Source organism: Maniola jurtina, chromosome 4 (assembly GCF_905333055.1).
Source record: "Maniola jurtina chromosome 4, ilManJurt1.1, whole genome shotgun sequence".
Taxonomy (NCBI): domain Eukaryota; kingdom Metazoa; phylum Arthropoda; class Insecta; order Lepidoptera; family Nymphalidae; genus Maniola; species Maniola jurtina.
Window position 1 is genome coordinate 8,108,912 of NC_060032.1, and position 16,503 is coordinate 8,125,414.

Sequence of the window (16,503 nt, forward strand, 5' to 3'; positions counted from 1 at the left end):
ACTATTTACTTACCTATACTCGCCTTAGTTTGAGTATTACTGAAACACACGGCACCGAGTGTGGAGCCAATTTGTACGCGAAACAGATTCTTATTCTAGACTAAGTAGGTACTCGTACATAAGCTTTTTAGGAAATGAAAATCGGACAAGGTTTGTGGATTAGATTACCTTTTTATTTTATTACGTTAATGTAACTTATTGCTTTTTAAATCTATTGTTAATCTTAATCTCGTTGTCGAGTAAAAAACCATGCTGCTACACTATATTGGAATTTCTGCTAGACCGTACCTACCATGTACCTACTAATATACAAAATTGAAATAGAAATGGCAAAGTTTATGTTCCTATTTGTCCTATTATAAGATCATCATTTTTATCCCATCGTCGGCCTACTACTGAGGACGGGTCTCCTCTCAGAATGAGAAGGGTTTTGGCCGTAGTCCACTACGCTTTTCGCTGGAACTTCCAGCACACAACTTTTTTATGTAGTGATACATAGTGCCACTAGGCGCCTACCTTTACCTAGTGATAGTATTCTTTGGTTATCTTATAGCAAGTGATATTTAATTGCTTAAAACGACTCCCGAAAAGTTAGAGATGCGTGCCCGGGCTCAAACCCCGAACCCCCAAATCCGACGGCTTAACCACTACGCTATCAGCGCTACTACTACTATATTATGATATGATAGTATTTGAGTATCTAGATTTGTTACGCGCAAAGTCCGAAGGGTGAACAAAGACTGCCCGGGCAGTGTCTACTTTACGTAGAGATTCTGGGCAGAGTTCCAAAATATCGAATAATTCACTTCCGAATTAAAACTGAGTGACGCTCTCATTTTTTTTTTTATTGAAGCCGGCATAGTATTTTGATTATTGTAGTTATCAATACACGAGCCGCTGCCCGTGACTTCTTTCACGTAAATTTAGATTTTTTTTAATTCCGCGAATGTCACTCTCCAGCTCTTTAACTAGGTACGAGGTATATGCAAAAAAATCACTCCGATCCGTTGTTCCGTTGCGGCCATGTTGCGGCATTATTGGGAAACCAACAAACCAATGAATTGAAATGAATTTATTTATTTCATGTAGGGCAGCATGTGCCACATATACGTTAAGACTCTACCACTGATTTGGAAAGAAGGTTCTATTGAAAAGAGCCGGGGAGAAATTCGATAAAATATTATTATAGAACTATACTAACACTTGTATACATAATATATACGGTAATAAATTAATTTTTAGTGTTCGTGGTTACCTAGGTGTTGAAGTCGGTTTTTACATTATTTTTTTGTAACAAGATAAAGTTGAAAACTAAAACCCGACTGCGACCGTCTTAATAAACGCTGAAATATTATAGTAAAATTGTTTTTCTTTCGCTTGGTATATTTTAATGTTATTGTACATTTATATATATGAGCTCAGAATTTACTCTTCTTTCATTTGACATCACACTCGATACAATAGCAAAATTTTTTTTTGGAGACCTCCACTTTTTTTGATGTAACATCCGTTAGGTCAATTTTTTTCGTATAAAATATAGCCTATGTCACCCGGACCTTTACAACGAATCAATTGACACCTCATTCATCAAAATCGGCCCAGTAATTTAGGCACTACGTTGGAACACACAGAATCTGGATACAAACATACATACATACATACATATATAGACTGCTAAAATTATAACCCTTCCTTTTCGTTTTGCCACAGTCGGGTAAAATAAAATTTATATTATGCCACTTTGGACGGACGACATCAGGCGAGTCGCATGGAGAGGCGGCGCAAAACCGTGGCGTGTGAAAATTCCTACAAAAGAGCTATGTTCAGCCGTGGACGTCTATCGGTTGTCGATGATGATCATGATGATAATGATGTCACTTTATGTAAACCAATCAATTCACACCAAAAAGGACTTCATCACTCATAACAGCTAGCTTCGGGTCAGTTGCTCCCACAGCTTAGTAATTATTAGCTAAGCTGATACCTTACTCCGTGCCCCTATACCTAAGCATGAATAGAATAGCTTAAAGCGCGTAGAGTATGAATAACGGCATTTTTTGGTAAGGCAAAGCACGCCAAGGGTTGTTTGAAAATATTTATTTATCAAAAAACATAAGGTGTCTACTAAGTTCATAAAACATTTCAAGGCTGCGTCGTAATAATATAGATAGGGGTCTTACTTTGATCGCGGTTCCGCTCCTGGGCTGGCCCAAGGGCGTTAGAAGTTATAACGAGCAAACAGCCCAGTCTGCTCCTTTACCGTTGTTAACGTTAATATTGGATGAACGTATTGTTCAGCTATAGTTTTTTGGTATTATGTTGAACAATATAATATTGTATCCATTGTTGCCAAATAGAAAGAATTTTATTCAAAAATACTTTTACAAGTGCTTTTGAATCGTCACTGAATTAACCACTGGTTCGGAATGCCTTTCCCACCTAGAAGAACCAGCAAGAAACATGGCGGTTGCTCTTTTCAAATTACAATATTGTCCCATGCCATTAAGTAATTGCAGTTCCGCACATTGCTGGAGCTAGCTGCTATAGTCATCTCCACGCTCTTTTATTATTTACATTATCTTTGATTGCGTAATATGCTTTTTTCGGGAGCACTAATAACTCATCTAGGTATATGGGATTCTGTGGTTTGGCACGTCATCACTAATTTTTGCATGTCAATATTGTGTGGCTGATTATATGTAGATTGCTTACTGCTAGACTGAAACGCCAGTTGTATGCTTGCTATCTTGCGAATGCTTGAATAAATTGTTATTTAACCCTATCATAAGCTTTTAATTTGTCAAGTGGCAGAACTGTTTGGACAAGATTGGTTGTTATGTTCTATGTATATGTCTCAGGTTCTACGTCGCAAAATCAATTCTAGTTTAACAAAAAGAAATGCAAACTTGGTGATTAATTCATAATTGATATTAATAGGAAATCGGAATCTGAATATTTCCAAGGCTAATAATATTCTGTAACGCTTGAGAAATCGCCAAAAATTATAAACAGTATGCGGTGCGTAGGAGATTGTTTTCGTGAGATATAAGAAACAGACTTGGCATCTCTGCTTGGTTAATTATTCATAAGCAAACTGTGACGTAGATTTATCTAATATAAAGTAAATATAACTCATGAGACCTATTTCTAGAATAGATCTAGGTACAAGAATAAATAATATTTTCGGCCATGAAAAAATAATTTTGTGTATGCCGGCATCGCATACGTTTTCGAGTGACCTTAGATTAACGACGAGACTAATAATAAGCCTTAATATATTATGAAAGGAATACCACAGAATACATACATTCAGGCGGAGTTCTAGGGTCAAAAATCCTTAGACTTATAAACCCGTATTTCAGAAAAGTATTAATAAGTAAGTACATAAGTAAAGGACAATTACTGTTACCTAAATTTCGCCATCATCCAAATAATAATTTGTCTTGTAAAATACTTAATGCAAACTTTTTTCTCCTTAATGTAATGCAAAGGAAATCTTCTAGGAATATAAAAATTAAATTGAAAATTTAAAAAACCCCCGACACATAAACCTCTAAAAAGTAAAAAAATAATAGGTAAGTATGTATGGGCCCTTTAAGAATAGTATAAATAGTAAAGTTTTTATCCAAGCGCTCGTTGCGCCAGGGGACCGCTACCTATCATAAACTATGAAAGTCATCTGTTGTAGAAAGAATAGTCTTTAGCGGTCCCCCGACGCAACGAACGCTTGGATAAAAACTTTACTATTTATACTATTCTTAAAGGGCCCATACATACTTACCTATTATTTTTTTACTTTTTAGAGGTTTATGTGTCGGGGGTTTTTTAAATTTTCAATTTAATTTTTATTTCACACTTTTTAAACTTTTATTCATAAATTACCGTTTATTTGTGCCATTCTAAAACCCAATTTCTATAATAATATAAATCCAATAAGGCAGCTAATATCTCTTCAAAAGTAACATCAATGTTATGTTAATTATACGTTCCATGAAATATTCTTAACCGAACATCACTAAATCAAGAATTATCTGAATGACTCACAAAGTATTCACTCATAGTTTAACACGACCAAAACGAAATATCTCTTTCTAACATGTCGTTGCTTTAAAAATGTACCCATTTTACGTAGTCGTATAATAGTTCGCTTTTTTTAAGATATACGATTAAATTGAAATCGACTTTCATCCGATGAAATAAGGAATAAAGTGGCTTGTATGTCATTTTGTTTGTTATTGCATGTCAAATTTTTATTTGACATAACTTTCAAAAACCGGTCAAGTGCGAGTCTGCCTCACACATGAAGAGTTCCGTACAAGTTTTTTTTTATGTAATGACAATTCAGTTGTCGGATTTTTCTGTTTACTTGGGCCACAGGAGTAGAGTGCTTGGGCTATAAGATATTGCTACCTGCCTTTCATGATTCTACGTAAACGGGAAGTACCCAATTTATAAGTTTTGATTCTCTTGAAAGATGACACACAGACAGACAACGAAGTGGTGAAGGAAAACATCGTCAGGAAACCGGCATGCTTAAGAGTTGGCCATAATGCTCCCTCAAAGGTGCGTGAGGTCTGCCAATACGTGCTTGGCCAGTGTGGTAACTTCTCATTCTGAGAGGAGACTTGTGCTCAGTAGTGAGCCGGCGATGGGTTGATCCTGATGATGATGAATTTGAAACGTATTTTGTCAAAGTAAATAAGCTGAGTTCAAGCAGATAAAATATATAGAAGGTGCGCCTAATGCATCATCCAAACCTGCGCGACAAAGCGACTACGATGCGGGAACCTCAGCCGCGCGGAGGGTCATCGCCTCCTACGATATTTAATGGTGCCATGCACACCTACGCGACTACATCTTTTTTTTTCTACAGATACCTACTGAACCCTAAAAATAGTTTGACTATGGTTTGGGTTTGGGTTGATTGTTCGTGGCCTTTGGTTGACTGTTGGATATTATAATTGAATTGATGTTTTCTCGTTTAACTGTGATTATAATATTTTATAAATTAGAAACTCCGCGCCTACGATCCAAAGTATCGGAGTTTTCCAAAACGTTATTTTCAAATAAATAATTATGTATCTAAGCAACGTCCATCTTGACAGCTTGACATTTGCCAATTGACATAATATTATGAACCTCTGTTACAATAGTGAAAGATCCCAGGGCCACCAGCCGTCACGTATTTTCTGACGAACGAAATGTGGACGATTGAGTAGTGTTAGTATGTACTAAGAACGCATGCCTACAGACCTGCTAGCTTGCTTAGACGGCCAATTTTCAGGTATCAGGTAATCAAGGTACATAAAAACATTACTTACCTCATGTAAATTCTCCAATTTTTTTAATTTTTAGCTGATTTTTTTTATATTAATAATTAATTGACATAAGTAAACTATAAGAGAGTGAGAGAGAAGTCAATATATCCTAATACATGTCTTACTCAGTCTCATGCGCGTAGATAATGATGCCCTCGCGCTCAAACCCACAGAGGCATTAAAATTGAATTTAGGGGATAATTGGATCTGGATCGGTCTGTCTTCTTGTAAAAGGTTTTAAAATAGTTGTCTGGTGGACATATATAAAAATGGAGCATCAGAATTTACGTGCAGTTAAGTAATTACTTATTTTGGGAGCTTTAAAGCGTCTGCAAAGCAATACGGCCGACGCGGGAAGTGTCTGGAAGTATTGGCGACATATTTTTAAGGATATTGCCTAAAATATACGTAAAAATCAGTTTGGAGAATTTACGTGAGGTAAGTAATGGTTTTATGTACTTTGATTATCAGATACCTGAAAATTGGCCGTCTAAGCAAGCTAGCACGTAGGCTAGGCATGCTTTCTTAGTACTTACTAACACTACTCAATCGTACATATTTCCTGTGTCAGAAAATACGTAACCTCTGGTGGTCCTGGGATAAAAGTAATAAGAAAACCAGAAAAGAGCTGATAACTTCCAAACGGCTGAACCAATTTTTTTGGATTATAGCTAAGAACACTCTCGATCAAGCCACCTTTCAAACAAAAAAAACTAAATTAAAATCGGTTCATTCGTTTAGGCGCTACGAGGCCACAGACAGATACACAGATACACCGATACACAGATACACAGATACACAGATACACAGATACACAGATACACAGATACACAGATACACAGATACACAGATACACAGATACACAGATACACACGTCAAACTTATAACACCCCTCTTTTTGGGTCGGGGGTTAAAAACCATTATCATCAAAAAACACGACAGCAGTATTCCTGTCCTGTAATAAAATAAATTGAAAGCTCTCTTGAGAAAATTTTTACGATTATGTATAAATGACTCACGTACCTCGTAGCATCCCGTAGACGCACAGCCACCACCCAATTTATTCTATAAACACTGGCCTACTGTCACAAATCATTTCAATTTATTTCGCACTGTATTTTTTCCAATCTTTCCGCTCTTGCAAGATGTCACGGCAAGGAACACGCGAAGGTTAAAAAATGTGGTCTGGCAACGGGGGCGCCACTATGTAGTGGTCTGGTGGATGCACGTGAATATCGGTTTGGTATACTATGAAACTTGTGCTATCTTGTGCACTTGAGACAAGTTTGACGGTCGCGGAACGGCGGCGCGCGTGATGCCTCCTGGCGGACTGGCTCTACTGTAGGGCTTCAGTGGCGCGGGGCGGCGCGCCTACGCTCGATACCGCCGCCCCCTAGCGCCCTCCCACATTGCAAAACCATTGAAAAACCAACTGTTTGCTGCCAAAATAGTATCCAATACACTCTATTAATGATCGGATACAACGCAATCTTTGGAAATATCAAAACGATTACTAGGACTATTTCTAACGATTATTTACCTACTATTGGATTGTGACAAGCAATAGTCTTTTATTGTAAAGATACCATTTCTAAATAATTGTCTCTTCGGTTAGTAAAAGGTCCTGCTTACTAAGAATTTGACCATTTTAGGGTTCCATACCTCAAAAAAAAGGAACCCTTGTAAGATCACTTTGTTGTCTGCCTGTCTGTCCGTCTGTCGTGTCTGTCAAGAAAATCTATAGGATATGTACTTCCTGTTGACCTAGAATCATGAAATTTGGTAGTTAGGTAGGTCTTATAGCACAAGTAAAGTAAAAAATCCGAAAACTTTGAATTTTTTGTTACATCACAAAAAAAATTGAAATGTGTTCATAAACAATTAATTTACAATTTTCAAATTAAGATAACTATACCAAGTGGGGTATTATATGAAAGGTATAAGGTGTTATATTTTATGCATAATAGTTTTTTGATTTTTCGTGCAAAATGTCAAAAAACACCCGAGTACAGAACCAGCGGTGCGTGAGTCTGACTCGCACTTCACCGTTTTTTTATTGTATAGGCTTGCTCTTTACTGCAATCTTTGTGAATTCCATAATAAAATTTATTCATAAAACCGAATCAAAAAGTTTTTCCGGAGAGGCCCGAAACAAAATGGTACTCCGAGATCAAATTATACCAAGACGTGATAGCTGAACACATTGGGGGGAGGCTTATACAGTATTAACGACTGTCTTCGAGCGAGAACGGGACGACAAACACGAATACTCTCTGAAAGCGTAACTAGAGTTATTAAGCTCTTTAATTCATGCATCGGTTACAACGGAACATTCAGTGCTTCAGTGAATGAGGTTGAAGATTAAATGCAAAATAGCTTCTTGCGCCTAATTGAATGGAAAGTATCGCCGAGGTGGAAAACAGGCCATTATCGGATTTACAAGGCTTTATACTGCCTCTATAAGCGCGTTTGAAGTGTCAGCTTAAAGCTTATTCCTTTTATTCCTAGCGAGCTGCTGATTCTAATGTGAATCATTTTAATAAAAGATTGTGAAGTAGAACCTATTAAAAAAGTAAGTTTTGTGTAAATTTTTATAATAGAAGATTTCAGATAAGATGCTTTCTTAATTTAAATACAGTGAAGGTACCTTACACGTACCTATAATGTGTACGGTCTACATTTCAAACAAAATCTACTTCAGAAATTTTTTCAACGACTGACACACAATGCAAAACTTAAACTGGTAAGTCTTGAAGCGTGGAATTTTGGACAGGAGTTCCAACTTCCAACGTACGCGAGAACTAAGTATTCTATAAAATTCATCTCCTAAGGGTAGTTTCACAAGGGCAGTGAATCAAAACTTTTTCTCGGTAGAAATTATGCATGGAGATAAAAACCAATATGCTTCTTAAAATTTTAGAATGTCTCTTCGATTCGCTGCCAATGTGAATCGATTCTAAGGGCGTTAAATAGGGGATGATGGGAAATCCCACTAGGTATACGGCTAATTTATAAAAGTTTGCGACTAAAATTTGAAACACATGATATACACAAACATTTATGGAACCGACAACAAAATATGAACCACTTCTCTCCGGCGTTCGCCTTTAGCTACTCGTAGATCACCTTTCAGGTAATGAATGGTACAGAATATATAATAGTACTATACCTAGTAGATAATAGTAACACAGTTCACTTACCCTAAATACCGCACATGCTTGTTTCAATACTGAAAATGTGATAATAGCAGCAAGATTCCGCAGCTTCAGGCGCGTCGAAGAAATGCTTCACGTCTGATATATCGGCGCTGACACAACCTCTACTCACACATTTTCACGGTGCAGCAGAAAACTTCATCACTTGAAACAAAGGATCGATTCGACCGCAAGCAACACTATTGGTTTCCATTTTCTATGACATTGTATGAAGATATATTTTGAGTAAAACTGGTCGACACTGCCGCTGTCGCGTATCGGCGGCACTGTCGCTTGTCGCTGTCGCCAGTTGCTGCCGCTTCTCGCTTCCTCAGAATCGAGCCATTGTACAGAACTTTTGTCCCACTTGTAGATAGGTACAACTTGCGGTTTTTTGAGCTCTAGTAGTGCTGGCGTCTTCTGCTGGTCTTGAAGTGAGTGCATTCGATGCCTTAGAGCAATCGATTTCACTTTACTCGGAACGCTGAAAAATAACGCCCGTAAAGTCTAGTTGGCAGCATTTCGCCTCAAATACATTTTACCGAGATCATAAAATCATGCCGGCGCAGAAAGCGGAATTTTTATGTATCCGTGAAATATATATTTACGCTGACATAAATATCCAGTGAGTATCCGAATTTTATTTCCACTTCCAGGCATACAATATTATTTTGTTTTACTTAACTTCAAGTTTTTATTTTACTATGACTATCGTCATCTTATCACTTTGCTCTTCACTCTTTATGTTATCATCATATTTTTTTAGAAATATAGTGCGCGACAGGTTGAAATGGCAACCGGCGTGGGGACGCCCCGCACTCCCGCACAGTCCCCGCGCTCACCCGCTGCGGTTGTTTGGGGCGCCTCCCCGCCTCATACCCCGATTGCCATCTCAACCTGTCGCGTACTATAACCTAGCCCTTAAAAAAAATGGAAACGGCGGAGTATTCGAATAAGCGTGTCTCTGTTTTCAACAAATATCTAGATGATGCTGCTTAGGTGTATTTTGATTTGCAATTGGTCGATTTTTAAAATAGATTTTGCTCGCGCTTGTATTATGATGAGTATTAAAATAGAATGGATTATGTGATTTGCCACTCGATGTCCAGTTATTCCCGGCCCACTGTGTGTGAACTATGCGCAATCGCAAATTCCTTATTTTCATTATTATGTAGTTTTCTACAGTATATTTTGGAGACAGTTACAAAATCGTGTTTTTATGACATTTTTTGTCGTCCCTCAAGTATGGATAAATTAGATAGCTTACCTAAGTCAAGATTATTAAAGTACATCATCGAAATATGACAAAAGTGCTGACTCACTAACTAACTAGGTACTCTTCAACGCCCAGCTCAAAACTAGACTTAGAAAGCTGAAATTTTGCATAGAAGTTCCCTTTATATTGTAGAGAAGGAATAAGGCCGAAGTATTAGTAGTAAGGGATTCGCCGGTTCTGCCCCAGGCCCTGGCCCCCTCCCATGCCTCGCTGCCTCAGCCCCCTCCGTGCCTCGGTCAAAACCTAAAAAAAAAAAAAAAAAAAAAAAAAAGGTTTTGGGGTACGCTGAATCGATTGCGCTCACTCCCGACGTCGTATCTGTAACGGTTGCAAAGTTAGCTTTTCGTAAAACTAATCCCTAGTTCGTTATCTAATTGCTTAATCACCTACTAATGACGCTCTATTGTTAAAAACCCAAATCGTACCTAACATATTTAGATTTACCATGTCCCAGTATCTTCCAACAGGTGGGTTTGAATGGATAAATACTGAAACAAACTTTAAAGTATCAGACACATCGGATATTGGCTTTATTCTTGAAGTCGATTTGGAGTATCCTAATGAACTTCATGATTTGCATTCCGACTTACCTTTATGCCCTGAAAATCTTCGTATCGGGAATTCTAAAGATATCAAGTTAGTACCCAATCTTAATAATAAAACGAAATATAAAATTCATCATAGAAATCTAAAACAATGTCTTAGTATGGGTATAAAGTTAACTAAAATTCATAGAATATTAAAATTTAACCAAAGTCCTTGGTTACAAAGATATATAGATTTAATAACGAATATGCGAACTTTGGCTACCTCAGATTTTGAGAAAGATTTTTATATATTAATGAACAATTCCATTTTCGGCAAGACTAGGGAAAATATTGAAAAAATAGTCAATGTTAAAATGTTAACGCATTGGGAAAATCGTGGTAAAGTCTTAGGGGCACAAGACTTTTAATTGCTAAACCTGAATTCCATAGCTTAGCCGTTTTCAACGATAACTTGGTAGCAATACAGTTGCGCAGAACCAAATTAACTTATAACAAACCAATTTATTTGGGTTTTTGTATTTTAGACATTTCTAAAACTTTAATGTATGAATTCCATTATAATTATATGACAAAAAAAAAAAATAACAAGAATATTAAGTTATTGTATACAGATACAGATAGTTTAATTTATCAAATTTATACAGACAATTTTTATGAAGATATAAAATGTGATCTAATTAATTATTTCGATACATCCGATTATAAACAAGTTAATATTTACGGCTATCCAAAAATAAATAAATAAAAGTTAGGGTTCTTTAAAGATGAAAATAATGGGAAAATTTTAAGAGAATTCATAGGATTAAGATCAAAAATGTATGCACTAGATGTGGACCATAAAACTTTTGCAAAAGCAAAAGGAGTTAATAAAAGTGTCACAAAAAATATAACCATGGAAAATTACAGATCGTGTCTACTTGACAAAAAAAAAATTCAGTATTGTAATATGCTAAGATTTCGATCCATCAAACATGCGATTTTCACACAAAACATTAATAAAACTTGTCTGTCGTATAATGACACCAAGCGGTATATTTTACAAAATGATATTGATACATTCGTCTTACGAAAGTTAAAATCAATTTCTTAAAACTATATAATATTTACAAGTAAAAAAATGAATAAAAGTCACATCAAATTACAATAAAATTTCCTTAAACTACATTTCTTAAAATTGATGGATCGAAATCTTAGCATATTACAATACTGAATTTTTTTTTGTCAAGTAGACACGATCTGTAATTTTCCATGGTTATATTTTTTGTTACACTTTTATTAACTCCTTTTGCTTTTGCAAAAGTTTTATGGTCCACATCTAGTGCATACATTTTTGATCTTAATCCTATGAATTCTCTTAAAATTTTCCCATTATTTTCATCTTTAAAGAACCCTAACTTTTATTTATTTATTTTTGGATAGCCGTAAATATTAACTTGTTTATAATCGGATGTATCGAAATAATTAATTAGATCACATTTTATATCTTCATAAAAATTGTCTGTATAAATTTGATAAATTAAACTATCTGTATCTGTATACAATAACTTAATATTCTTGTTATTTTTTTTTTTTTGTCATATAATTATAATGGAATTCATACATTAAAGTTTTAGAAATGTCTAAAATACAAAAACCCAAATAAATTGGTTTGTTATAAGTTAATTTGGTTCTGCGCAACTGTATTGCTACCAAGTTATCGTTGAAAACGGCTAAGCTATGGAATTCAGGTTTAGCAATTAAAAGTCTTGTGCCCCTAAGACTTTACCACGATTTTCCCAATGCGTTAACATTTTAACATTGACTATTTTTTCAATATTTTCCCTAGTCTTGCCGAAAATGGAATTGTTCATTAATATATAAAAATCTTTCTCAAAATCTGAGGTAGCCAAAGTTCGCATATTCGTTATTAAATCTATATATCTTTGTAACCAAGGACTTTGGTTAAATTTTAATATTCTATGAATTTTAGTTAACTTTATACCCATACTAAGACATTGTTTTAGATTTCTATGATGAATTTTATATTTCGTTTTATTATTAAGATTGGGTACTAACTTGATATCTTTAGAATTCCCGATACGAAGATTTTCAGGGCATAAAGGTAAGTCGGAATGCAAATCATGAAGTTCATTAGGATACTCCAAATCGACTTCAAGAATAAAGCCAATATCCGATGTGTCTGATACTTTAAAGTTTGTTTCAGTATTTATCCATTCAAACCCACCTGTTGGAAGATACTGGGACATGGTAAATCTAAATATGTTAGGTACGATTTGGGTTTTTAACAATAGAGCGTCATTAGTAGGTGATTAAGCAATTAGATAACGAACTAGGGATTAGTTTTACGAAAAGCTAACTTTGCAACCGTTACAGATACGACGTCGGGAGTGAGCGCAATCGATTCAGCGTACCCCAAAACCTTTTTTTTTTTTTTTTTTTTTTTTTTTTTTTTAGGTTTTGACCGAGGCACGGAGGGGGCTGAGGCAGCGAGGCATGGGAGGGGGCCAGGGCCTGGGGCAGAACCGGCGAATCCCTTACTACTAGTATTCGACTTCCAACGTGTGCAAAGTGGCGGGCGGTCGCTTGTGTTATATGTATATTGTAACCTAAATAGGTATAGGTGCCAACACTGAAACATTAATCACCCTCTGAAGCGTGACATCACCAACCCCATCAATCGTCCTCATTAATTTGTTATTTGATGCCTGGGCTGTGCTTTGAAAAGCAATATGATTACGGGCTAAAACAATTTATCTATTATTATCTGATAAGTTTAAAATATCTAGCTTGAATAAGTGGTTTTACTGATTTCATATAACGAGTATTCAATAATGTGGCCAATTTATTTATACACGATCTCTTAACTAAAAAAACAGGTGTAGATGAAGACCTCTCAATTTAGTGGGTATAGTTTAGTAATTGTATGCAACAGAATTAGCCACAACAATCACTTTTTTATACGCTTATGACACTCTTATGTAAACTAATCTCAGTATAGGCGTAGTTGGTAGGTACACTAATAAGTCGCTATCTAACTGTACCTTACCCTACATAATATGTGTGACCAAAGATTAGCAGGGGTGTTTAGCAAGATAGATTTAAAATCTTTGTGGTTTGTGCAGAGTTTTTTAACTAGGCAACATTATCGCGTGAAATTGGGGTACAATGTGCCACTTTTAACATGATGTCGGCTAAGTTAACGTCACCTGTTTGTGGTCCACCTCGCTGATCAACAAACGAGGTTCTGGCAACACGGTACACTACCCCTCGGGTCGTGGAGGTCAGACTTCAGTCGCTCGACTCTATAGACCTTAGACAGGTCAGTACAACTTCGCCAAATCAACTATGGAAGAAGAAGAAGACTGTATCGCGGAAAAAAATTTAGAAACGCGCTTGAAACAGATATTGTTCACTGACAGTCGCGAGAAAAAACTAGTACGAAATAAAAATGCAAAATTGTATCAAAATATTCGTTTGTGTGTTGCACTGTGAATATTTGCATTCGTTACATCGCTATTGTGTAATGAATGTGCATTCCTAGCAGGGGAGTGCAATCAGTTCCCGTGCTGAATGTCAACGGGAAAGCTTTTAATGGGTTTTTTATGCAAACCGGTAGCTTGCAGAGCTGCCAGCAAACAGCTTTTAGCGACGCAGACGGCTTCATTTATGCAGTCTTCACTCGTTATTTTTATACATGCTCGAGATCGTTTTATATTAGACAGCACTTTGTCTTCTGTATGAGAAATAAAAGAAGTACACTGTACCTACGAGAAATAAAAGAAGCGTCAACTCGTAACATTTTTTTTAATTTCTTTTTCAAAACCTATACAAAGCCTCAATGGTTTGTTTGTGGAACAAGTTAGGGCTTGACTGCGATCTCAGTCTACTTACCTGAAGGATTGATAGATAACATACACTTAAGGCCGATTCACACCAAGCACGTACACGTGACACGTGCGTAGTGACGCGCGTAAACCCCTTACACACCGGATTACGCATACGGCCACGCTTTACGCAAGCGGTGTGCCATGTTTCATACAGTTCCATACATTACAACGCGTACCATTGCGTACGCGTACCAATGGTACGCGCTATTTCTACGCTTACGCAACCCTTACGCAGCCTGTGTGAAACAGAGACACAACACACAAGAGATAAAGAAACTATATAAGTAAACGGGTACAAAGGCGGTCTTATTGCTAAATAATTTGTATAACATAGTACTTGGGTAGGTACGCCTGATCAGTTCCTACTTTCTATCATACTCCTTAACACTTTCATACCAAAACATTTGATCATTCAGCGGCATGACTTTTCTGATAGGCTGGTAACCCAGCATATACTACCCACTGAAACAACCCTTGGGACCAGACCTGAGTAAACTGAAGTTGAGCTATTTGTCTGGAAAACTTCAATCTGTAGGTATGTATACAACCTTGAAAACTTGTGATTAGCTAGTGATGTGAAACTTTATCTATTGATCGCAATCAGGAGTGAAATTGGGTTCATTTGGGTAAACGCAAAGATGAGAAAGGGATACGTTTCAACTAACTCTGGCTCTGGATGACAGTAAAATTGCACAATGAATACATTATAGTATGTAATTCAGTATATTGATACTCAATATACTAAATTCTGTACATTGGTATTCAGTATTCAACATATTAGGTATACACCGAAAGAGTTATCAAAATGCACTTACGATGCACGCTATGTTGGAAACACCAACATGAAATGATATTTATTATCTTTGTATCTCCTCCATAAGGTAGTCACTCAGTCTATTTACCTAATATATTGTAATCAACTGATTGAACTTGCTCGAGCTGCCACTGTGTTAAGGTAAGGCGTGTTTTTAGTCGCTTTCTATACAGCAATTAAGTTATAGTCAAAGTCTGTGCCTCAATAAAATGTTTCAATGCAATGCCTCAAGCACCCAAAACCCTCGAAAAGTCCACCTACAGTCTCCTACACTGTAATCGTGTTAATCACACTAATATTATAAAGGCGAAAGTTTGTATGTGTGTGTGTGTGTGTGTGTGTGTGTGTGTATGTTTGTTACTCCTTCACGCAAAAACTACTGGACGGATTTGGCTGAAATTTGGAATGGAGATAGATAATATCCTGGATTAGCACATAGGCTACTTTTTATCCCGGAAAACCAATGAGTTCCCACGGGATTTCGAAAAACCTAAATCCACGCGGACGAAGTCGCCGGCGTCAGCTAGTGATAAATAAGTTTTCTATACATTAACTGATATTGAGTGAATGTAACTCTGTTTATTTTCCTTTGTTTCCTTTTGTTAAGAAAATCGATATTAACTCCGTCTATAAACGTATAACCTTCCAAACTCGCAAGTCAGCAACTGTAACTTGTACTAAGGTACATTTTACTTCCTAGAATAAATTATTTTCCTTAACGTAAATTATAAGTATTTATTGCAGGCGCAAGACATGTATTAGATTGCATATTTTATGCACTAGTATGTAAACTATAACTATGGATCAAGATATTGCCTACCCTTGTACTTTTTATTGTTGTTACTTTGAGTGACTACATAATTTTAATTTTATTATCTACGAGTATTCGGTGTATTATTTTTATATATAAATAAAGGTAACAGAGTCAATATTCTGACAATACCTGCAAAAAAAATATCGTAGGTAACTTACTATTTAGCGATTTTGAGCTACAATCATGTTCTTAGGGAACAAAAAACCTTTTTTTTTGCGCTCACCCTTTTATGTGTGCATTGAGCATTACAATTTTAGCCCGTGGAAAAAAGATTTTAAGTTAGCACCTACTTGGCCACTCAGGCTATCACCGCTTTAAAGAACTTCGCTTTACTATCTACAAAATTCATGTACCTACCCAACTTATGTTTGTGCGAACCACGTGGATTGCATAATAGAGCAGCGCACCATCGCGTGTGATATGCAAGATTAATGATACCACAGCCGCGGTCAACGACAGGCCAAAAGCAGAAAGACTTTAGGCTGGCTACATTCTATCAAGTGCCTACAAAGATAAAATATCCTAAGCCATAAAAGCCACGTAAAATTGTTGTGCTTTGTATATACTAAAGTACCTTTAGAATATATCTAAATATATAAAATAAAAAGTCCTAACTCACTCCATGATTGATTCATCAATCTAAACCCTACCT

General features: G+C 36.3%; 2 protein-coding genes across 3 annotated transcripts in view; one reads left to right on the forward strand and one right to left on the reverse strand.

The window, feature by feature from the left end:
- The window catches only part of LOC123864438 (CD82 antigen-like), a 78,345-nt gene extending 71,675 nt beyond the window's left edge, over positions 1-6,670 (reverse strand). For both annotated transcript variants that reach the window (XM_045904859.1, XM_045904858.1), the window contains exon 1: positions 6,342-6,670. The gene's annotated coding sequence lies outside the window, so the exon portion shown is untranslated. The remainder of the gene's footprint in view (positions 1-6,341) is intronic.
- The window catches only part of LOC123864435 (pseudouridine-metabolizing bifunctional protein C1861.05), a 154,060-nt gene that overhangs the window by 110,107 nt on the left and 27,450 nt on the right, over positions 1-16,503 (forward strand). The window lies entirely within an intron of this gene.